The 23,641-nt window shown below is 44.9% G+C and overlaps 1 long non-coding RNA gene and 1 pseudogene across 1 annotated transcript; both read right to left on the bottom strand.

Annotated features, from left to right (window-relative positions):
- LOC112071888 (RNA-binding protein 25-like) overlaps positions 1–23,641 on the bottom strand; it is a 46,525-nt pseudogene that overhangs the window by 21,912 nt on the left and 972 nt on the right.
- LOC139024665 (uncharacterized) lies at positions 11,739–12,943 on the bottom strand. The gene is made up of 4 exons (XR_011475995.1): positions 12,920–12,943; positions 12,459–12,552; positions 11,883–12,004; positions 11,739–11,822 (listed from the first exon to the last, which is right to left on the bottom strand). It is a non-coding gene; the product is annotated as an uncharacterized lncRNA (long non-coding RNA).

Raw genomic sequence — 23,641 nt, 5'->3', positions numbered from 1 at the left:
GGCCTCATCTCTCTCTGAGGAAGTAGATAAAGGGCCTCATCTCTTCTCTGAGGAAGTAGATAAAGGGCCTCATCTCTCTCTGAGGAAGTAAAAGGTCACTCTCTCTTCTCTGAGGAAGTAGATAAAGGGCCTCATCTCTCTCTGAGGAATGTAGATAAAGGCCTCATTCTCTCTCTGAGGAGTAGATAAAGGCCTCATCTCTCTCTGAGGAAGTAGATAAAGGGCCTCATCTCTCTCTCTAGGAAGTAGATAAAGGGCCTCACTCTCTCTCTGAGGAAGTAGATAAAGGGCCTCATCTCTCTGAGAAGTAGATAAAGGCCTCTCTCTCTGAGGAGTAAGTAGATAAAGGGCCTCATCTCTCTCTGAGGAAGTAGATAAAGGGCCTCATCTCTCTCTGAGGAAGTAGATAAAGGGCCTCATCTCTCTCTGAGAAGTAGTATAAAAGGGCCTCATCTCTCTCTCTGAGGAAGTAGATAAAGGGCCTCATCTCTCTCTGAGGAAGTAGATAAAGGGCCTCATCTCTCTCTGAGGAAGTAGATAAAGGGCCTTTCTCTCTCTGAGGAAGTAGATAAAGGGCCTCATCTCTCTGAGGAAGTAGATAAAGGGCCTCATCTCTCTCTCTGAGGAAGTAGATAAAGGGCCTCATCTCTCTGAGGAAGTAGATAAAGGCCTCATCTCTCTCTCAGGAAGTAGATAAAGGGCCTCATCTCTCTCTCTGAGGAAGTAGATAAAGGGCCTCATCTCTCTGAGGAAGTAGATAAAGGGCTCATCTCTCTCTCAGGAAGTAGATTAAAGGCCTGAGAGAATAACAGAAGTCTCCTGTTTGTAGTTTCCACAAAATAGTCCAACACGGTTTGTGTGTGTGTGTGTGTGTGTGTGTGTGTGTGTGTGTGTGTGTGTGTGTGTGTAGGCTTGTATTACTATCCTGGTGGGTACCGGAAATCCCCAAAAGTCCTCACTAGGATAGTAAAACAACAAAAATGTTAGTTAGTTAAAGTTAGGTCTCCACAAAGACAGTTGTCTGTTTAATAAGGTGTGATCTCACCTGTATTATTTCAGGTCATCTCTGTGTATAAAGTGTGAGCTCACCTGTAGTATTTCAGGTCATCTCTGTGTTATAAAGGTGTGACCTCACCTGTAGTATTTCAGGTCATCTCTGTGTTATAAAGGTGTGACCTCACCTGTAGTATTTCAGGTCATCTCTTGTGTTATAAAGGTGTGATCTCACCTGTAGTATTTCAGGTCATCTCTGTGTTATAAAGGGTGACTCACCTGTAGTATTTCAGGTCATCTCTGTGTTATAAAGGTGTGACCTCACCTGTAGTATTTCAGGGCATCTCTGTGTTATAAGGTGTGACCTCACCTGTAGTATTTCAGGGCATCTCTGTGTTATAAAGGTGTGACCTCACCTGTAGTATTTCAGGTCATCTCTGTTATAAAGGTGTGACCTCACTGTATTATTTCAGGTCATCTCTGTGTTATAAAGGTGTGATCTCACCTTTAGTATTTCAGGTCATCTCTGTGTTATAAAGTGTGATCTCACCTGTAGTATTTCAGGTCATCTCTGTGTTATAAATGTGTACCTCACCTGTAGTATTTCAGGTCATCTCTGTGTTATAAAGGTGTGATCTCACCTGTATTATTTCAGTCATCTCTGTGTTATAAAGGTGTGAGCTCACCTGTAGTATTTCAGGTCATCTCTGTGTTATAAAGGTGTGACCTCACCTGTATTATTTCAGGTCATCTCTGTGTTATAAAGGTGTGACCTCACCTGTAGTATTTCAGGTCATCTTGTGTTATAAAGGTGTGATCTCACCTGTATTATTTCAGGTCATCTCTGTGTTATAAAGTGTGAGCTCACCTGTAGTATTCAGGTCATCTCTGTGTTATAAAGGTGTGACCTCACCTGTAGTATTTCAGGTCATCTCTGTGTTATAAAGGTGTGACCTCACCTGTAGTATTTCAGGTCATCTCTGTGTTATAAAGGTGTGACCTCACCTGTATTATTTCAGGTCATCTCTGTGTTATAAGGTGTGACCTCACCTGTAGTATTTCAGGTCATCTCTGTGTTTAAAGGTGTGACCTCACCTGTAGTATTTCAGTCATCTCTGTGTTATAAAGGTGTGACCTCACCTGTAGTATTTCAGGTCGTCTTTGTCATCGTCATAATCTTCCAGGAACTCTTTCAGACGCTTGCCTTCTTTAGTCTGGAAGAGGAAGAACAAATGATCGCATACATTTAGCTTCTATGAGGTAAACGGCACATTTAAAACGGCAAATATTATAGATGTGTATAGGCTTGTCTCCCATATGAATCTTCTCTTTGTGTCCGACGGTTTCAAATGTCTTGTTTCTCTTTTTCCTGTATTATTTATCTGGATATGTATGTACATAGAACACCTACTCATTCCAGGTTTTTTCTTTATTTTTACTTTGTTCTAAATTTACAATAATAGTGAAGACATCAAAACTATGAAATAACACATGTGGAATCAGGTAGTAACCAAAAAAGTGTTTAAATCGGTGGAAATTTGTCCTTTGGTATGATGAGTACAAATTGGGAGATTTTTGGTTCCAACCGCCGTTGTCTACTACCATCTCACGCCGTCTCTCTCGTCCTCTCGTTGGTTCTCTTTGTCGTAGTCCCGAGCCTTCTTCCTCTCTCTCATCTCCCAGTTCTTCAGACGCTGAAAGAAGAGGAGCAACAGCCAATCAGCACAGAACAGGCCTTTGATATAAACACCACACAGCTAGAACGCTGTTTCAGCCAATCAGCATCCCTGAATCAAAACAGGCCTGATATAAAACACACAGCTAGAACGCTGTTTCAGCCAATCAGCATCCCTGAATCAAAACAGGCCTGATATAAAACACACAGCTAGAACGCTGTTTCAGCCAATCAGCATCCCCGAATCAAAACAGGCCTGATATAAACACACACAGCTAGAACGCTGTTTCAGCCAAATCAGCATCCCCGAATCAAACAGGCCTGATATAAAAACACACAGCTAGAACGCTGTTTCAGCCAATCAGCATCCCTGAATCAAAACAGGCCTGATATAAAACACACAGCTAGAACGCTGTGTTCAGCCAATCAGCATCCCCGAATCAAAACAGGCCTGATATAAAACACACAGCTAGAATGCTGTTTCAGCCAATCAGCATCCCCGAATCAAAACAGGCCTGATATAAAACACACAGCTAGAACGCTGTTCAGCCAATCAGCATCCCTGAATCAAAACAGGCCTGATATAAAACACACAGCTAGAACGCTGTTTCAGCCAATCAGCATCCCTGAATCAAAACAGGCCTGATATAAAATAAAATACTGTAGTACACTATATAGAGAATAGGGTGTCATTTGGGTGCCTTAGGCCTGAGAGAATGGCACATCGGAAAGAGTAGACAGACTGGCTGTGTTCCATGCCGTTCCATGCTATGCCCGTATATTGCAGTGGTAAAGCCTCATTTACACCCTACACAAGTATCTACTGGAAAATAGCTAGGCAAAATGGCAATCCTGCATACAAACAAACAAACAAACAATCCTCTTCACTGTTGACATTGAGACTGTTGTTTTGCAGGTACTATTTAATGAAGCTGCCAGTTGAGGACTTGTGAGGCGTCTGTTTCTCAACAGACACTCTAATGTACTTGTCCTCTTGCTCAGTTGTGCACCGGGGCCTCCAACTCCTATTTCTATTCTGGTTAGAGCCAGTTTGCGTTGTTCTTTGACGGGAGTAGTACACAGTGTTGTACCAGATCTTCAGTTTCTTGGCAATTTCTCACATGGAATAGCCTACATTTCTCAGAACAAGAATAGACTGATGAGTTTCAGAAGAAAGTTCTTTGTTTCTGGCTGTTTTGAGCCTGTAATCAAACCCACAAATGCTGATGCTCCAGATACTCAACTAGTCTTAAAGAAGGCCAGTTGTATTGCTTCTTTAATCAGAACAACAGTTTTCAGCTGTGCTAACACAATTGCAAAAGTGTTTTCTAATGATCAATTAGCCTTTTAAAATTATAAACTTGTATTAGTTAACACAACGTGTCATTGGAACACAGGAGTGATGGTTGCTGATAATGGGCCTCTGTAACGTCTATGTAGATATTCCATAAAAAATCATCCGTTTCCAGCTACAATAGTCATTTACAACATTAACAATGTCTACACAGTATTTCTGATCAATTTGATATTATTGGACAGATATTTTACCACTTTTAGTGACCAAAAAAAAAAGTGCTTTTCTTTCAAAAACAAGGACATTTCTAAGTGACCCCAAAGCTTTGAACGGTAGTGTACACACAAACAATCCTGCATACAAACATACAAACAAACAAACAAACACTCCTGTTGCGTTACAAGGCTGCCCAAATTTGTGGACTTTTACAACTAGGATTAGTTGCAGGATTACCATTCTTCAGTAGCTAATGTAGTTATTGCGTTGCCTACTTGTGTAGGGGTATAAATTCGGCCTTAAGCCTTGTAAAACATGGGACTACATGTCAAACATACTTCCTGGTAGGCAACCTCTTTGTCCCTCATCTTCCTCTCCAGTTTCCTGCGTTCGTACGCCTCCTCCTGGTCCTCCTCGCGGTCGTGTTTCTTCTCATCGCGGCTCCGTTCTCTACAGGGAAGAGACATAGACGTGAGTTCAAACACTCACCACTTCTACAGTTGACCAGCGCCTGTATTCAGAGCAAAAAACGCTGATCTAGGATCAGTTGCCCCGTCTGTGAGTGCTGATCTAGGATCAGTTGCCCTGTCTGTGAGTGCTGATCTAGGATCAGTTGCCCTGTCTGTGTTGTCTTATTCATTATGATCTAAAAGGCAACACTGATCCTAGATCAGCACTCCTACTCTGACTACTCGGAGATGCTTTATGAATAATGGGCCCAGATGATTGTATAACACTACCCCTGGAAGGAGAGGCCTTTCAGCGTTAACCTCATACCAACCTGGATCTTAACTTCTCTAGGGTAGGGGGCACTATTTTCACCTCCGGATGAAAAGTGTGCCCAAATTAAACTGCCTGCTACTCAGGCCCATAAGCTAGGATGTGCATATAATTAGTAGATTTGGATAGAAAAAACTGTGAATTTTCTAAAACTGTTTGAATGATGTCTGTGAGTATAACAGAAATCATATGGCAGGCGAAAACCTGAGAAAAATCCATCCAGGAAGTAGGATTGTTTTTAGTTTTTGTAGTTTTCTATTCAGCGCCATTACAGTATCCATTGACTTAGGACTCAAATTGCAGTTCCTATGCCTTCCACTAGATGTCAACAGTCTTTAGAAATTGTTTCAGGCTTGTATTCTGAAAAATGAGGGAGTAAGAGCAGTCTGAATGACTGGACCCTAAAGTGTCACAGAGCTGTTTCATGTGCGCGACCGAGAGAGTGCCTTTCTTGTTTACCTTTTATATTGACGACGTTATTGTCCGGTTGAACTTTTATCGATTTATTTAGGCTAAAAACAAACTGAGGATTGAATATAAACATCGTTTGACATGTTTCCATGAACTTTACACATACAATTTCGATTTTCATACGCGAACAAAACTGAGGTTTTTGGATATAAAGAGAGACTTTATCGAACAAAACAAACATTTATTGAGTAAATTAATGTCTGCTGAGTGCAACCATATAAAGATCATCAAAGGTAAGGGATTAATTTTATCTCTATTTCTGACTTGTGTAACTCTTCTACTTGGCTGGCTACTGTTTGTAATGATTTGTCTGCTGGGCGAGGTTCTCAAATAATCGTAAGGTATGCTTTCGCCGTAAAGCATTTTTGAAATCTGACACCGTGGTTGGATTCACAAGAAGTTCATCTTTAAACCTATGTATAATATTGTATGTTTTCTGAATTTTTATAATGAGTATTTCTGTTTTTGAATTTGGCGCTCTGCAATTTCACTGGATGTTGGCCAGGTGCCCACATCCCTAGTGAGGTTAACCTCATACCAACCTGGATCCACTGCGGTCTTTGCTGACTTCTCGACTTCTCTCTTTCACGCGCTCCCTCTCTCCTCTGTCTCCCCTCTCCCTCGTTCGTTCACGGTCCCGATCGATCCGGTCTCGATCCCGCTCTCTGTCCCGCTCTCTCTCCTTGTTGTCGTTTCGTTCCTTCTCCTTCTCTCTCTCCTTCTCCCTCTCGCGGTCCCGGCGCTCCCTCTCTCGCTCCCTCTCTTTGTCCCTCTCCCTCCTGTCCTTATCGATTTCTTGCCGTTCCTGCTCTTTCTTTCCCTTCTCCTCCTCCAGTTTCTACAGGTAGAAGAGGAGTATCCTGTGTTAATCACTCTACAGTTGTATTCACCATGGACAAAACAGTTTCTACAGGAAGAAGGAATACACTGTGTTAGTCTGTCTTCCTGCATCGGAAGAGATGTCTTCCGTTTTACGAGCTCCTAATCATAATTGTGTGATTTTTCACGTTGTTTGTAACTTATTTTGTACATAATGTTTCTGCCACCGTCTCTCTTTTGACCGAAAACAGCTACTGGATATCAGAACACCGATTACTCACCTCGGACTGGACATAGATTTTTTTGAAGGAAATCCCTGTCATTCACATGAAGAGAAGATGTCGATACAGGGGACGTAGGTCCGGGTGCCTTGTGAGGAATTTGTTTGGCGAGTGGTTAACCCGCCTCTACCGTCCATCCTATTGGCCAACGTGCAATCACCGGGGGAATAAACTGGATGAGCTCCGTTCGAGACTATCCTACCAACGTTGGACATTGAAAACTATAATATCTTGTGTTTCATCGAGTCGTGGCTGAACGACAACATGGATAATATACAGTTGGGCTGGGTTTACGCTGCATCGGCAGGACAAGGGGTGGAGGTCTGTGTCTTCTGTAAATAACAGCTGGTGCACGAAATCTAATATTAAGGACCTCTCAAGGTTTTGCTCACCTGAGGTAGAGTATCTCATGATAAAATGTACACCACACTATTTACCAAGAGAGTTTGCGTCTATATTTTTCGTAGCCATCTATTGACCACCACAAATCGTAAATACAGGACTAAGATTGAATCCTACTACACCGGCTCCAACGCTCGTCGGATGTGGGAGGGCTTGCAAAGTATTAGACTACAAAGTGAAGCCCAGCCACGAGCTGCCCAGTGACAAGCCTACCAGACAAGCTAAATTACTTCTATGCGCGCTTCGAGGCAAACAATACTGAAGCATGCATGAGAGCACCAGATGTTCCGGATGACTATGTGATCACGCTCGCCGTAATCGATGTGAGTAAGACCTTTAAAACAGGTCAACATTCACATTGTAATCCATGATAGTTTGCAAGCGCTGCCACATCCATTGTGTGTCAGAGCCGGAGTCGTAGGATTCGATCTTAGTCCTGTATCGATGCTTTGCCTGTTTGATGGTTCGTCGGAGGTCTTGGCGGGATTTCTTATAAGTATCCGGATTACTGTCACAGCTCTAGCCTTAAACTCAGTGCGGATGTTGCCTGTAATCCATGACTTCTGGTTGGGGTATGTACGTACGGTCACACTGTGAAGACGACTTCGTCAATGCACTTCTTAATGAAGGCGGTGACTTTATCAGAGCCAAAATATCGCAATCTGGAGACGGTGGAAACCACTTTATCTAGTTACCATAAATCATTTAGCTAGCGGCATTCATAAGATTTCAAAGTGAACCAAAACAACTTTGTTGTTGATTTATGTATTTTAACAGCACAGAAACACAAATCAAGGTTCATTTCTCTCAGTGAAACAGGAAATAGAGATGGATCCTCTGTGGAGCTAATTGGTTGTTTGTGACTTACAGGTGATGAATTATGGACTCACTCAGCGCGTCTGTCTCTGCCCCTACAAGCCTACAAGCTACTACTGTGAGGAAGAGCAGGTTAGGTTCACAGAAACAAACTAAAAATTGTAAGAATATCTGTCCATCGATCCCTTACGATGACCAGTGATTACATTTACTGTACACATTATCCAGTTATATCACAACACATTAAAGACTAGTGCTTAGATACAAAATGGTGATATTTTACATTGGTGTTAGAGAGAGTCACAATGCAGGTATGTATTCCAGTTTGGGTAAAAGGAATGAAATCATAGAGCGGGTCTTACCCAGAGGTAGTCTTCTGATGTCCATCATCAGATCGTCTCAGACCAACAGAGTGATTAATACAAACTCACACACCAGACAGAGAGGGAGACAAGAGTGCCAACAGCCCTTACATACATAGAGATACGGTACCTCACCAATATGGTAACTCACCAATATGGTACCTCACTAATACGGTACCTCACTAATACGGTACCTCACTAATACGGTACCTCACTAATACGGTACCTCACTAATACGGTACCTCACTAATATGGTACCTCACTAATATGGTACCTCACTACAAAGAAATGCTATGGCTATATGCCATTCATTACGATGGCAATAGATTTGAGCTGGTCAAATGCCATTGAATGATGTTTGTCAATTTTGTGCAGGATAGTGGGATCAGTATAAGAGAAACTACAACGTGTAAAAGCTTAACTAAACTGAACTGTGGGTCTCCTGTTCTGTCAGAGAAGAAGAAGGAGAGGAAATAGAAAAGAGAAAGATGGCGCTGAAAGAGATTTAGCGAAGAGTTCCATCCACTACATCTCTCACTTCCCTTTGGATTAAATTGACGTTCTAGAATGTTCCCTGTCCTGTCTGTACTTACCTCTGACTCAACAGTGTCCTGTCTGGACTTACCTCTGACGCAACAGTCCCATGTCCTGTCTGGACTTACCTCTGACTCAACCGTCCCCTGGCGATGAGGTAAAATAGGATCCTGTCACTAGATGTGTGGTGTTAAGTTTGGCTAATGTTCTTAACATGTTTGGGCCTTCAGGTTCCACCTACACACTGTCTATGGTGGGAATATTGTTTTTCTTAACCATAAAAACTTTCAAGTCTATTAGATTTGGAAAATAAGCAGCATAAAACAATATTTGACCTTTCTGTGATGTCCCTAAACAAGGTTTTTCTTTAACATAATATAGAGATAGGTAAGACAGATACAAATATAAGAGAAGAAGTAAAGAGCAGAAAGCTGGAGAGAGGGAGAGAGAGGGGGGCAGGGGAGAGAGCAGGGGAGAGAGAGAGGGAGAGAAAGAGAGGGAGAGAAAGAGAGGGAGAGAAAGAGGAGAGAAAGAGAGGGAGAGAAAGAGAGGGAGAGAGAGCGAGGGAGAGAAAGAGAGGGAGATAGAGCAGGGAGAGAGAGAGGAAGAGAGCAGGGGAGATAGAGAGAGCAGGGGAGAGAGACGGGGGAGGAGGGAGAGGGGAAGAGAGCAGGGGAGAGAGCAGAGAGGGGGGAGAGAGGGAGAGTGAGAGAGAGAGGGAGAGAGAGCAGGGGAGAGAGCGGGGGAGGAGATAAAAGACAGACAGAAAGTCTTACCTGTCTAGTCTCAGAACTCAAAGTGCTGCTGTGGAGGAGCTCCTGCTTTCAGTACCCTACACTACAGACTGCTTAAACAGCGGCCGTGGTTATCACTCCAGTCTCTACTTGGGTTGCAAAATCACAGGTAGTTTCCCCCCAAAAAAATAGCCTGGTTTTCCAAAAATCCCTCGAAATTTCATAAATCTTTAAACCAGGGAACTCTGTAAAACTGGGCCATAATTTTGAGTCCCTCATCTGCCTTCCTCAAAACACAACACAAGGACCTGCATCGGTTCACTAGGCTCTCTGGCTTTTGTATTCACACAACCAGTAAGGGCCTTCTTTTACACATGCCAACTAGCTAAAGACATGGGTGTATTCAAAATGGAACCCGATTCCTTATATATATACACTGAGCATATTAACAGTCTCAGAGCCAGTTGCCCTTTGCAAGTCCTCCAGAAGGGAGCGCCCGAGACGAGAAAATAAATTAAAAGATGATACTTACATCGTATCCTCGCATACTTTTCCCCCCTCAAAAGCTCTGAGATTCATCTTGCTTTAGTCATCATATGATGTCTACCATAATGGTGGGGTTATAATCAATAGATTAGCTTTGAGGAATTTTTAACATTTCGTTAACCTATCAGGACTTGGGGGGGGGGGAGTAAATGGGGGTAACTCCAGTCGTCAAGGGAGGGGCCTGATTAGTGACACACTTTTGCCCCAGCTAACACACCTGACTCCAATAATCAAGCTCTTCAGTTTAAAAATGCAATTAAGTTTAAAAATGAGGTGTGTTTGCTAGGGATGATGGGGGGGGGGGGCACCAATCAGGCCGCCCGAGGAGTTGCCCTGTCCTGCGTCTAACTGGTAGTTCTACTGTAATACTTTCATCCCAAGTCACTGTTGTTAACAGATGATCCTATAACTCCTATAAAACTGTTGGGGAAACTGAAATATATCTGTTGTTGACTTGACGGACATTCCACATATCGTTTATAAAATCTTCAATTTTTTATCAAGTTCAATTGAACAAAATGTACAACAAAATTAGCAAATATCTGAACTATTTGAAATGAATGTTAGGATGTTAGAAATGGGGGGGGGGGGGATCAATACATTAATTTGTAGTCCAGTCCTTGACAGGGATGTTGAAACTACACTAGGTATAATCTAGATGTGGGTATTGTAGTTTCTTTCTCCAAAGCCTAAAGTGAAGGTGTTAAGAGAACAATGGACGGTGTGTTACCTTGTGAGTGTCTCTGAATTTACTGATCTCTCTGGATATCAGGTCTCTTTTGTCATCTTCCATGTCCATCACATTGATGTCCTCCTGAGACACAGATAAACAAACATGATATCAGGTTCGTAACATGTCCCTTCTCCCATCACCAAACGATACTACTGAACAAGGTCCAGGCCGGCCCAGAAGTAGCGTAGCACTTTACAGAAAAGAAAAACAAAATGGGTGCAGGTAGCGCCTCCTCCTGGAAAACAAGTAAAGAAACAAAACACAGTCCATGGAAAACACATCATCACTCGCTTTAAACAGGAGAAACGGACGCTACTACCTCCTCTCTACGGTGGAACGGACGCTACTACCTCCTCTCTACGGTGGAACGGACGCTACTACCTCCTCTCGTACCGGTGAACTGCCGCTACTACTCCTCCTACGGGTGGAACGGACGCTACTACCTCCTCTCTACGGTGGAACGGACGCTACTACCTCCTTCTTCGTGGAACGGACGCTACTACCTCCTCTCTCGTGGAACGGACGCTACTACCTCCTCTCTTCCGGTGGAACGGACGCTACTACCTCCTCTCTACGGTGAACGGACGCTACTACTCCTCTCTCATCTCGTGAAGGACGCTACTACCTCCTCTCTCGTGGAACGGACGCTACTACCTCCTCTCTACGTGGAACGGACGCTACACCTCCTCTCTTCGTGGAACGGACGCTACTACCTCCTCTCTTTCGGTGGAACGGACGCTACTACCTCCTCTCTTCGGTGGAACGGACCTACTCACCTCCTCTCTTCGTGGAACGGACGCTACTACCTCCTCTCTCCGTGGAACGGACGCTACTACCTCTCTTCGTGGAACGGACGCTACTACCTCCTCTCTTCGGTGGAACGGACGCTACTACCTCCTCTCTGCGTGGAACGGACGCTACTACCTCTCTCTTCGGTGAACGGACGCTACTACCTCCTCTCTTCGGTGGAACGGACGCTACTACCTCCTCTCTTCGTGGAACGGACGCTACTACCTCTCTCTTCGTGGAACGGACGCTACTACCTCCTCTCTTCGGATGGAACGGAGCTACTACCTCTCTCTTCGGTGGAACGGACGCTACTACCTCCTCTCTTCGGTGGAACGGACGCTACTACCTCCTCTCTTCGGTGGAACGGACGCTACTACCTCCTCTTCGTGGAACGGACGCTACTACCTTCCTCTCTACGGTGGAACGGACGCTACTACCTCCTCTCTTCGGTGGAACGGACGCTACTACTCCTCTCTCGGTGGAACGGACGCTACTACCTCCTCTCTACGGTGGAACGGACGCTACTACCTCCTCTCTTCGGTGGAACGGACGCTACTACCTCCTCTCTCGGGGAACGGACGCTACTACCTCCTCTCTTACGGTGGAACGGACGCTCACCCTCTCTCGTGGAACGGACGCTACTACCTCCTCTCTAAGTGGAACGGACGCTACTACCTCCTCTCGTGGAACGGACGCTACTACCTCCTCTCTACAGTGGAACGGACGCTACTACCTCCTCTCTTACAGTGGAACGGACGCTACTACCTCCTCTCTACAGTGGAACGGACGCTACTACTCCTCTCTACAGTGGAACGGACGCTACTACCTTCCTCTCTACGGTGGAACGGACGCTACTACCTCTCTCTCTCGGTGGAACGGACGACTATACCTCCTCTCTACAGTGGAACGGACGCTACTACCTCTCTCTACTGTGGAACGGACGCTATTACCTCCTCTCTACAGTGGAACGGACGCTACTACCTCCTTCTCTACGGTGGAACGGACGCTACTACCTCCTCTCTACGGTGGAACGGACGCTACTACCTCCTCTCTTCGGTGGAACGGACGCTACTACCTCCTCTCTACAGTGGACGACACTATACCGTCCTCTCTACTGTGAACGGACCTACTACCTCTCTCTACAGTGGAACGGACGCTACTACCTCCTCTCTACAGTGGAACGGACGCTACTAACCTCCTCTCTACGGTGGAACGGACGCTACTACCTCCTCTCTACGTGAACGGACGCTACTACCCCTCTCTCTCAGGGAACGGACGCTACTACCTCCTCTACAGTGGAACGGACGCTATACTCCTCTCTACGGTGAAACGGACGCTACTACCCCTCCACAACTCTTCAGTGGAACGGACCTACTACCCTCCTTCTACGGTGAACACGCTACTACCTCCTCTCTACGGTGGAACGGACGCACTAACCACCCTCCTCTATCGGAATGGCACGGACGCTACTTACTCCTCTCTTCGGTGGAACGGACGCTACTACCTCCTCTTTCTTCTCTCTCTTCTTCTTGCGGGGCTGGTTGTCCCCGTCCTGAGAAGGGGCGTTGAGCTCACTGCCGTACTCCCGGATCAACCCCTCGATCGCCCCTTTTACTATCTGGTCACGACGCTTTGTGTCTTCGTCAAGAACCTCTTCCTCATCCTCTTCTTCCTTGGGCCCGTCCTCAGACTTGGCTCCCTATGAGACATAAAAAGAGAGTAGAAATACCATATATATTAATTTTTTTTAAGTACAGAGAAAGAGGAATCTTCATGTTAGATTTTTCAGTGTGTACCACACAGAAGCCATGTTAAAACCCTGCTCTTCCCTGACGAAGACAAGGGCACAAAGCAGACCAAACTCTATGGTGCTATAAAAAATCTGCTTTATGTAAAATATTGTGTGTGCTATAGCTAAAAAACTATATTTTTGGACTCTGGATAGAAAACATGTTTGTTTCCAACAGGCTGTTTTCATAAAGAAGTTTAAAATCTGTTTTGTGTTTTATTTCCTTGCCGTGATACAAACGAGTATCGTGATACTGGTATCGTCCCGGACCTCTTAAAAGACCTGAGAGACTAAATGTCGGTAATGAAGCTCACTGCTAGGAGAGAAAATGTGTGCAACTTATATTTTATGAACCCAGTCTGCTCTCCTCCATCACTTCTCATGGTAGACAGGGTGTGTGTGTGTGTGTGTGTGTGTGTGTGTGTGTGTGTGTGTGTGTGTGTGTGTGTGTGTGTGTGTGTTCACCCCGTTGGCACTCCTCTTCTTAGCCTTCCATTCTTCTAGCTGGGCCTTGGTCTTGGCATCCACCTTGACCAGCAGCTTCTTGTCTCCCAGCAACAGCTCATGTAGCAGACGCAGGGAACGCAGGGTGGACTCTGGCTCCTTGTACTCACAGAATCCAAACGCTACAGAGAGAGACAGAGACAGAGAGAGTTTTATAGTCACTGGAAGGGAGAGAGAGAGTTTTATACAGTCACTGGGAGGGAGAGAGAGAGAGTTTTATACAGTCACTGGGAGGGAGAGAGAGAGAGAGAGAGTTTATACAGTCACTGTGAGAGAGAGAGAGAGAGAGAGAAGAGAGAGAGAGATTTATACAGTCACTGGAGGAGAGAGAGAGAGAGAAGAGAAGACAGGAGAGAAGAGAGTTTATACAGTCACTGGGAGAGAGAAGAGAGAGAGAAGAGAGAGAGAGAGAGTTTTATACAGTCACTGGGAGAAGAGAAAGAGAGAGAGAGAGAGAGAGAGAGAGAGAGAAGAGATGAAGAGAGAGAGAGAGAGAGAGAGAGAGAGAGAGAAAGTTTTTATACATCACTGGGAGGAGAGAGAGTTTTATACAGTCACTGGAGAGAGAGAGATAGTAATCACTGGAGGAGAGAGAAAGAGTTTATACAGTCACTGGAGGGAGAGAGAGAGAGTTTTATACAGTCACTGGGAGGAGAGAGAGAGTTTATACAGTCACTGGGAGGGAGAGAGGAGTTTTATACATCACTGGGAGAAGAGAGAGAGAATTTTATACAGTCACTGGGAGGAGAGAGAGAGTTTTATACAGTCACTGGGAGGAGAGAGAGTTTATACAGTCACTGGGAGGAGAGAGAGAGTTTATACAGTCACTGGGGGAGAGAGAGTTTTATACAAGTCAACTGGGAGGGAGAGAGAGAGTTTTATACAGTCACTGGGGAGAGAGAGTTTATACAGTCACTGGAGAGAGAAAGAGTTTTATACAGTCACTGGGAGGAGAAGAGAGAGTTTTATACAGTCACTGGGAGAGAGAGATTTATACAGTCACTGGAGGAAGAGAGAGATTTTATACAGTCACGGGAGGGAGAGAGAGAGTTTTATACAGTCACTGGGAGGGAGAGAAGAGTTTTATACGGTCACTGGAGGAGAGAGAGAGAGAGAAAGAGAGAGAGAGATTTTATACAGTCCCCTCCCTTATCCTTACTCCATTTGCATACACTGTATATAGACTTTTTCACTTTACTATTGACTGTATGTTTGTTTATTCCATGTGTAACTCTGTGTTGTTGTTTGTCGCACGCTTTGCTTTATCTTGGCCAGGTCGCAGTTGTAAATGAGAACTTGTTCTCAACTGGCCTACCTGGTTAAATAACTAAAAAATAACTTGCGTGGGTAACGTGAAGCGGGTAACTACACAGACGTGGCGGTAACGTGGCGTTAACTACACAGACGTGCGGAACGTGGCGTTAACTACACAACGCTGACGGAACGTGGCGGTAACTGCTGTAACTGGTAATAACACAGATCGTGCGGTTAACAACACAGACGTGGCGGTAAACTACACAGACGTGGCGGTAACTACACAGACGTTGGTAACGTGGTGGTAACTACACCAGACGTGGCGGTAACGTGCGGTAAATACAACTGGCACTAACGTGCGTAACTACAACAACGTGGCGTAAACTACACAGACGTGGCGGTAACTACACAGACTACGTAGGTGTAACAGTGGAGGTAACTACAGAGACGTGTGGTAACGGTGGATGTAACTACAGAGACGTGTGGTAACGTGGAGGTAACTACACAGACGTGGCGGTAACTGGAGGTAACTACAGAGAACGTCGGTGGAACGTGAGGTAACTACACAGACGTGCGTAACTACCACAGAACGTGGCGGAAACGTGGTGGTAACTACACAGACGTCGCGGTAACGTGGTCGGTAACTACACAGACGTGGCGGTAACTACACAGACGTGGCGTAACGTGAGGTAACTACAGAGACGTGGTGGTAACGTGGAGGGTTAACTACACAGACGTGCCGGTAACTACACCAGACGTTGCCGTAACTGGTAACTACACAAGACGTGGCGGTAACGTGGAGGTAATACCAGACTGCGGTAACGACACAGACGTGGCCGGTAACGTGGTGGTAACGACACAGAGTCGGAACGTGGGTAACACAACAGACGTGCGGTAACAACACAGACGTGCCGGTAACAACACAGACGGTAACTACACATGTGGCGGTAACGTGCCGTTAACTACAGATGGCTGAAACGTGGCGGTAACTTACACAGACGTGCGGTAACTACAGACTGTGGCCGTAACTACCAGACGTGGCGGTAACAACACAGACGTGGTGCGTAACTACAGACGTGCGTAAACTACACAGACGTGCGGTAACGTGGCGGCGTAACTACACAGACGTGGCGGTAACTACAGACGTGGCGTAACTACAACGTGGCCGTAACAACACAGACGTGGCGGTAACTACAGACGTGGCGGTAACTACAGAACGTGCTGTAACAACACAGACGTGGCAGGGTAAATACAGACGTGGCGGTAACTACACAGACGTGCAACTACGACGTGCAGTAACTACAACGTAGGCGGTAACAACACAGACGGTGCGTAACTACAGACGTGCTACAGACTGAAAGGCAGGGGGTAACTACACAGACGTGGCGTACGTGCGGTAACTACACAGACTGTCGGTAACGTGGCGTAACTACAGACGTGCGGTAACGACACAGACGTGCGTAACACAGACTTGCACAGACGTGGAGTAACGACACAGCACGTGGCGGTAACTACAGAGACGTGGCGGTAACAACACAGACGTGTGGGTAAATACACAGACGTCGGTAACAACACAGACGTGGCGGTAACTACAGACGTGGCTAGTAATACAGACGTGCGGTAACTACAGAACGTAGCGGTAACAACACAGACTGCGGTAACTACACAGACGTGGCACGTAACTACAGACGTGGCGGTAACTACAGACGGCCGTGTAACGACACAAGACGTGGCGTACACTAACATGACGGTAACATCACACCCCACACCAGACCCAGGTAACTAAAGCGTCACGCGTAACACAGACGTGGGGTAACTACAGAACGTGGCCCAGGTAACTACACAGACGTGGCAGGTAACGTGGCGGCTAACGACACAAGACGATGTGCGGTAACGTGGCGGATAACTACACAGACGGCGAAACTAACAGCTTGGTACGTGGTAATCGACCAGACGCGAAGCGAACTACAACGTGGCGTAACCACACAGACTCCGCGGTAACGTGGCGTAACACACAGACGTCGGATACACAACGTGACGGTAATAACGTACTGCGGTAACGAACAGACGCGGTACGTGCGCTAACTTACAACAGCTAGACACAGACTGCCGCGGTAACTACACCAGACAGTGCGTAACTAACGTAGAGCGGTAACACACAAGACGTGGGGTAACTACAGAGACGTTGGCAGGTAAGAACACACAGACTGGAGGTACTAGAAGACGTGGCGGGTAACCAAAACAACGTCGAGGTAACAAAACCAACGTCACTGGCCGTAACGTGGGTGGTAACTACAGAGACTCGGCGGACGTAACTACACAACTCGCCAGGTAACGTGAGGAGTAACTTACAGAACTCGTGGATAAACATGGAGTAACTACAGACGTGGCAAACGGAATACACAGAACGTAGGCGTTACACGTGGTCCGGTAACTACAGAGACTCGGTGGTACACGTCTGGAGGTATACTACAGACGTGGCCTGGTAACTACAGACGTGAAGTAACTACCAGACGTGCGGTAACACACAGACGTGGCCAGTAACAACAACGCCCCCCCCCCCCCACCCCCCCCCCCCACCCCCACCCCCAACCCCAAACCCTATCCCTAACTACACAGACGTGCGTAAACTACACAGACGGGCCGTAACAACACAGACGTGCGTACAACTACAACAACGTGGGTAAAACTACAGAACGTGCCGGAACTACAACCGTGGCCGAACAACACAACGTGCGAGTAACTACACAGACGTGCGGGTAACTACACAGACGTGGCGGTAACACAGACGTGCTCGGTAACTACACAACTCACGGTAACCTACACAGACGTGCGAACTACCACAGACTGGCACATCATCAGTAACGTAGTGGTAACTACAAAAAAGACGGCGGAACTACACAGACGTGGCGGTAACATACACAGACGTGCGGTACGTGATAACTACAAGACGTGCCGCAGCGACAGGCCCAAATCCAGCTAAGTGAATGGTAACTAACAGACTGGCGGTAACTACACAACGTGCGGTAACGTGCATGTAACTACAGAACTGTGGTAACGTGGCGGTAACTACACAGACTGCGGTAACGTCGTAACGGTAACGTTGGCGCTAACGCCAGAAGAACTTAACGGTAAACTGCCTGAGTAACAACGTGCGGTAACGTAACGATGGCGGTAAACGTGGAGGTAACGTGAGGTAACGTCGGTAACTTGAGGGTAACGTGGCGTAACGTGGTAACGTAACGTTGCCCAGTAACAGTAACGTGGCAGTTAACTAACGTGTCGGTAACTTGAGGTAACGGGATAACGGCCAGGTAACGTGGCGGTAACGTGGCGGTAACGTGGAGGTATCGTGGAGGTAACGTGGCGGTAACGTGGCGGTAACGTGGCGGTATCGTGGACGTAACGTGGACGTAACGTGGACGTAACGTGGCGGTAACTACATAACAAGGAAAGGAGGGAAAGTATAATAGAAGTGTTGTACCTGTTTTGTTTTTACCTTGCAGTTTCCCAGAAGCCCCTTGGACCCTCTTCCAGCTCAGGACCAGGCCACATTTCTACAGGACGGAGGAAAGGACAGGCAGAGGGGAAATCACTCATCTGAGAGTAAAGACCAAAATGTCTTTATAAACTTCATGTTAGGGTTATTACGACACCAGGATCACGATACACAGAAAAAGTTACCCAGAGTCACATGTTTTCTTCTTCCAGAGCTACAGTGTATTCGGAAAGTATTCAGACACCTTGACTTTTTCCCCCATTTTGTTACGTTACAGCCTTATTCTAAAATGGATTAAATAGTTTTTTTCCTTCATCAATCTACACACAATACCCCATAATGACAAAGCAAAAACTGTTTTTTGTAGAAATGTATGCCAATTTATTAAATATAAAAAACTGAAATATAAAATTTTATACAAGTATTCGGGCCCTTTACTCTGTACATTGTTGAAGTACCTCTGGCAGCGATTACAGCCTTGAGTCTTCTTGGGTATGACGCTACAAGCTTGGCACACCTGTATTTGGGGAGTTTCTCCCATTCTTCTCTGCAGATCCTCTCAAGCTCTGTCAGGTTGGATGGGGAGCGTCGCTGCACAGCTATTTTCAGGTCTCTCCAGAGATGTTCGAACTGGCTGGGCGACTCAAGGACATTCAGAGACTTGTCCCGAAGACACTCCTGCCTTGTCTTGGCTGTGTGCTTGGCTCGTTGTCCTGTTGGAAGGTTAACCTTCCCCCAGTCTGAGGTCCTGAGCAGGTTTTCATCAAGGATCTCTCTGTACTTTGCTCCGTTCATCTGTCCCTCGATCCTGTCTAGTCTCCCAGTCCCTGCCGCTGAAAAACATCTCCACAGCATGATGCTGCCTCCACCCTGCTTCACCGTAGGGATGGTGCCAGGTTTCCTCCAGATGTGATGCTTGACATTCAGGCCAAAGAGTTCAATCTTGGTTTTATCAGACCAGAGAATCTTGTTTCTCATGGACAGAGTCCTTTAGGTGCCTTTTGGAAAACTCCAAGCGGGCTGTCATGTGCCTTTTACTGAGGAGTGGCTTGTGTCTGGTCATTCTACCATAAAGGCCTGATTGGTGGAGTGCTGCAGAGATGGTTGTCCTTCTGGAAGGTTCTCCCATCTCCACAGAGGGACTCTGGAGCTCTGTTGGAGTGACCATTGGGTTCTTGGTCACCTCTCTGACCAAGGCCCTTCTCCCTCGATTGCTCAGTTTGGCCGGGCGGCTCTAGGACGAGTCTTGGTGGTTCCAAACTTCTTCCATTTAAGAATGATGGAGGCCACTGTGTTCTTGCGGACCTTCAATGTTGCAGACCTTTTTTGGCGGACTCCAATCAAGTTGTAGAAACATCTCAAGGATGAGTCTCATAGCAAAGGGTCTGAATTGTTACACTACCAGTCAAAAGTTTGGACACACCAACTCATTCAAGGGTTTTTCATTATTTTTACTATTTTCTACATTGTAGAATAATAGTGAAGACATCAAAACTATGAAATAACACATATGGAATCATGTAGTAACCATAAAAGTGTTAAAAGAAATCAAAATTAAATTTTATTATTTGATATGAGGCCCAAATAATTTCATAGTTGATGTGTCCAAACTTTTGACTGGTACTGAATGTAAATATGGTATTTCTGGGGGGGGGGGGGGAATATTTATAAATTTGCTAAAAATTCTAAAAACCTGTTTTTGCTTTGTCATTATGGGGTATTGTGGGTAGATTGATGAAAAAAACAATTATTTTAATCAATTTTAGAACAAGGCTGTAACAACAAAATATGGAAAAATGCAAGGGGTCTGAATACTTTCCCGAATGCACTGTATATCACACAATATTTTACCTACACCAGGTTGGGTGTTTAGTTCTCTTTAAAATAACCGATCTCGGTCCTTTTAAAAGTGAACTCTGGGCTCAAAATAACTCAGTTCTCGTTGTATTCACACTGCCTTTGAATGAGGACTCAAACTATTTTGCCAGTTCAACAATTTTGTGAGAGAGAGAGAGTCCTCTTTGCATTCACATTGCTATGGTTACAAAGGAACCAAGAATTGTTTTTCTTTTTTTCTCTCCAACATTCACTCAATGCACTCTGGGATTTTACAAAAGTGCAAGACAAGCCATTAAATGGGAACGTGTTATCAGACAGCTAGATATACCAACTTACATTTTGGAAACTAATATAAAGATGACACATAATAATTATAATCAGAAGATCATATTAACATGGAAATATTACTGTAAACAGAATAAAATGGCAGAAGAATACAGGTAGATTAAATAGTGCTGTAATTGAAAATTGTACACTCAAAATGTAGGCTACTGTCCCTTTAAGAACTAGCATTGATTTTGTACCCTGTCGTGATTCTCACCAAATATATTGGTCTTCTCACACTATCCAAACTACAAAAATAATAAAACAACTGATGAAGCTCTCTTAGCCTGTTGATCACATATTACAAACAAATACATCTGATGCAAACCAATAATCTCAACATTGTGTCAGTACAAAACTCCACAAATATTTATGGAATGTCTGTGTATCCTTTGACAATCGCTTAATCAATATCCCAAAAAAAGCACGTGTTTCTTTCCCACGAACCTGCACACCATTTTTGTCTCTTTTGTGGCACCAACGTAAAAGGGGTTTATATGGGAAGGGAACAGGATCGCGGAATTCAAGCGTTACCGAACTCAGAACACCTCTCAAGATGGTCTCAGTTCGGGTTCCCTTCAGAGGCTCTTTTGAAGGGTCTGAGTTCCTTTAGAGAGTGTTCACACTGCACCAAAAATGATTTAAGCGAACCGCACTGAGTTCACAAAAATTGGCTGAGGAACATACGAGTTTTGTCTGCTTCATTCTTTATTTTTTTGCCATGAAAAACCCAGTATTGTGGAAGCGCAATACTGGTACTGTGGACAACCCTACTTTATAAACAGCAATTTTTACATAGACTGTTGTTACAAAGTGCTTTACAGTAACGCGGCCTAGAAACCAAGAACCAAGCAGAAGCGCAGTGGCAAGAAAAAGCCTCAAGAGGACCCAGATCACAAATAAAACACAAACAGAAGGTTAAATCCCCTGTTTCCGTGCGCTGCTCAGTGCTCACCGCTAACAGCTGTCTGACCAGCATGTCTGAAGCCTTCTCTGAGATGTTCCCGACAAACACTGTAGTGGTGGGGCCTCCACCGCCCCCCTCCTCGTTCTCCTTGACTCTGACTGGGTTCAGTTCCTTCCTAGGGACAGGAGACATCTGGACCATAGACACTGTGGTAGGAACCAGGACCTGCAATACAACACACACATTAGGAGAGGGGAGTTTGTGTGTGTGTTTGTTTATTTGTTTGTGTATGTATGTGTTTGTGTGTTTGTTTGTGTATGTGTGTTTGTGTAACCACAGCAGTCGAGGCTTACAGCGGGTGCAGAGGTCATAATCCCCATGTGGACTGGAATCATGGGTGTACCTCGAAGAAGACACAGAGAAACATCAGACGACTGTGCAGTAAGACATTGGCACGGTTCTCTCCCTAATAAACCACTGCACTTGACCATCAAAAGGTATGTGTTGATTGGATTTTTATTAGGATCTCTTTTAGTCCTCATTTGGACTAATCTTCCAAGAGTCCTTAAACATTAAAATACAATGTATAATACAAAAATCACATGTTGACATTTAACACACTGTTACAAACTGCAGACATAATACTCTGACATATTGACCAGATAGATTGGTTCATTCATCTACCATAGTCCTGCATAATCTTCACATGTATTTGATTTTACAAATACTTTTAAAAGTATTGCTTGCATTTATACATTGAAAGGTTTCTGGTTTGCTCAGATAAATTAATTACATTTCTTTATTTCTTTGAATCTAAATGTTATTTTGTCTATTTCTCTTTTCTGTCTGGATAACACATACATCCTGGCTGTATCACAACCGGCTGTGACCGGGAGTCCCGTAGGGGCGGCGCACAATCGGCCCAGAGTCGTCCTGGTTTGGCCGGTGTAGGCCGTCATAGTAAATAAGAATTTGTTCTTAACTGACTTGCCTCGTTAAATTAAAAAATAGACGGTGGACAATCTATTCCTAGTATTGACTGAATGTGTGTCTCTTAGCAACTGAACATTGTTGTGAATGGAGTTATGAAATAAAATAAGACCGTTATTATTTATTTTTTCAATGATCAATGACCTGCCAAGTGCACTGTGCATGGCGGCAACAGAAGAACCACATCTCCACCTTAAAACAATCCGTGCTGCTTTGTTCTGTCCAATCTGCAGCCTCCTAATGTCACTTGCTGTTGCATTTCCCCAGACCACAGAACCGTAGTTCACCTGACTCCCAATTAATGCTTGGGTTGTTTGCTTAAGAATCTTGCCTGGTAACTATTTAGCTCTCCTTCTGATCATGTCAACCAATGCAGTGGAATGTTTTTATGCGATAAGAATGCTGATCGGCTGTCTACTCACAATACCCTCCAATATCTCACTGAGTGTACGGAGTAGACTGATTGGTCGACTATTGGCAGGAGTTCTTTGCCGTCTTTCGGGATTGGACATCCATTTGGAAATGGCCCCTTTTCCAGTGACCAATTAAATATGAATTTCAGTGGAGCTGCAATCTGGGTAGCAGCATAGCGAAGTAAAATAATTGTCCATAAGATCATACACCTGTAGATTTACCATCAGGTAATGACTTCAATAGGTTTAACACCTCCTCTACTGACACCATTTGTAGACAAAAAAAAAGCAGGTCTTATTGCTCATAATATGATCATCAATCCATTGGACAATAGCTTGTTTGGAAGAATTGGTGTTTACATTATCTCTCAGTAAATTAGTTTTCCAGTCAACCTCCACACAAGACGGGCATTATGAGATAGATGTATCAAGTAAGCCCTTCACTGTATTCCATACCTTTTAACAATCAATCAATCAATAAAAGCATTTTTATAAAATAACGCTTTTTCCCCCCCTTATAATTTCATTTAACGGCATAATTACGTAATATTAAGTTAAGTCTTTTGTCATATTTCTTTGAGGAAACGCCTCATCATCAGTCCATGGAGACGGACGAGTCCCAACAGTACTTGTTCTTACTGATGCATGATGGTCCATTACCTCAGTGAGCAAATCAA

This window comes from Salvelinus sp. IW2-2015, unplaced genomic scaffold (assembly GCF_002910315.2).
Source record: "Salvelinus sp. IW2-2015 unplaced genomic scaffold, ASM291031v2 Un_scaffold1757, whole genome shotgun sequence".
NCBI classification, from domain to species: domain Eukaryota; kingdom Metazoa; phylum Chordata; class Actinopteri; order Salmoniformes; family Salmonidae; genus Salvelinus; species Salvelinus sp. IW2-2015.
The sequence above is the reverse complement of the archived record's forward strand: the minus strand, read 5'-3'. Positions and strand labels throughout refer to the sequence as shown.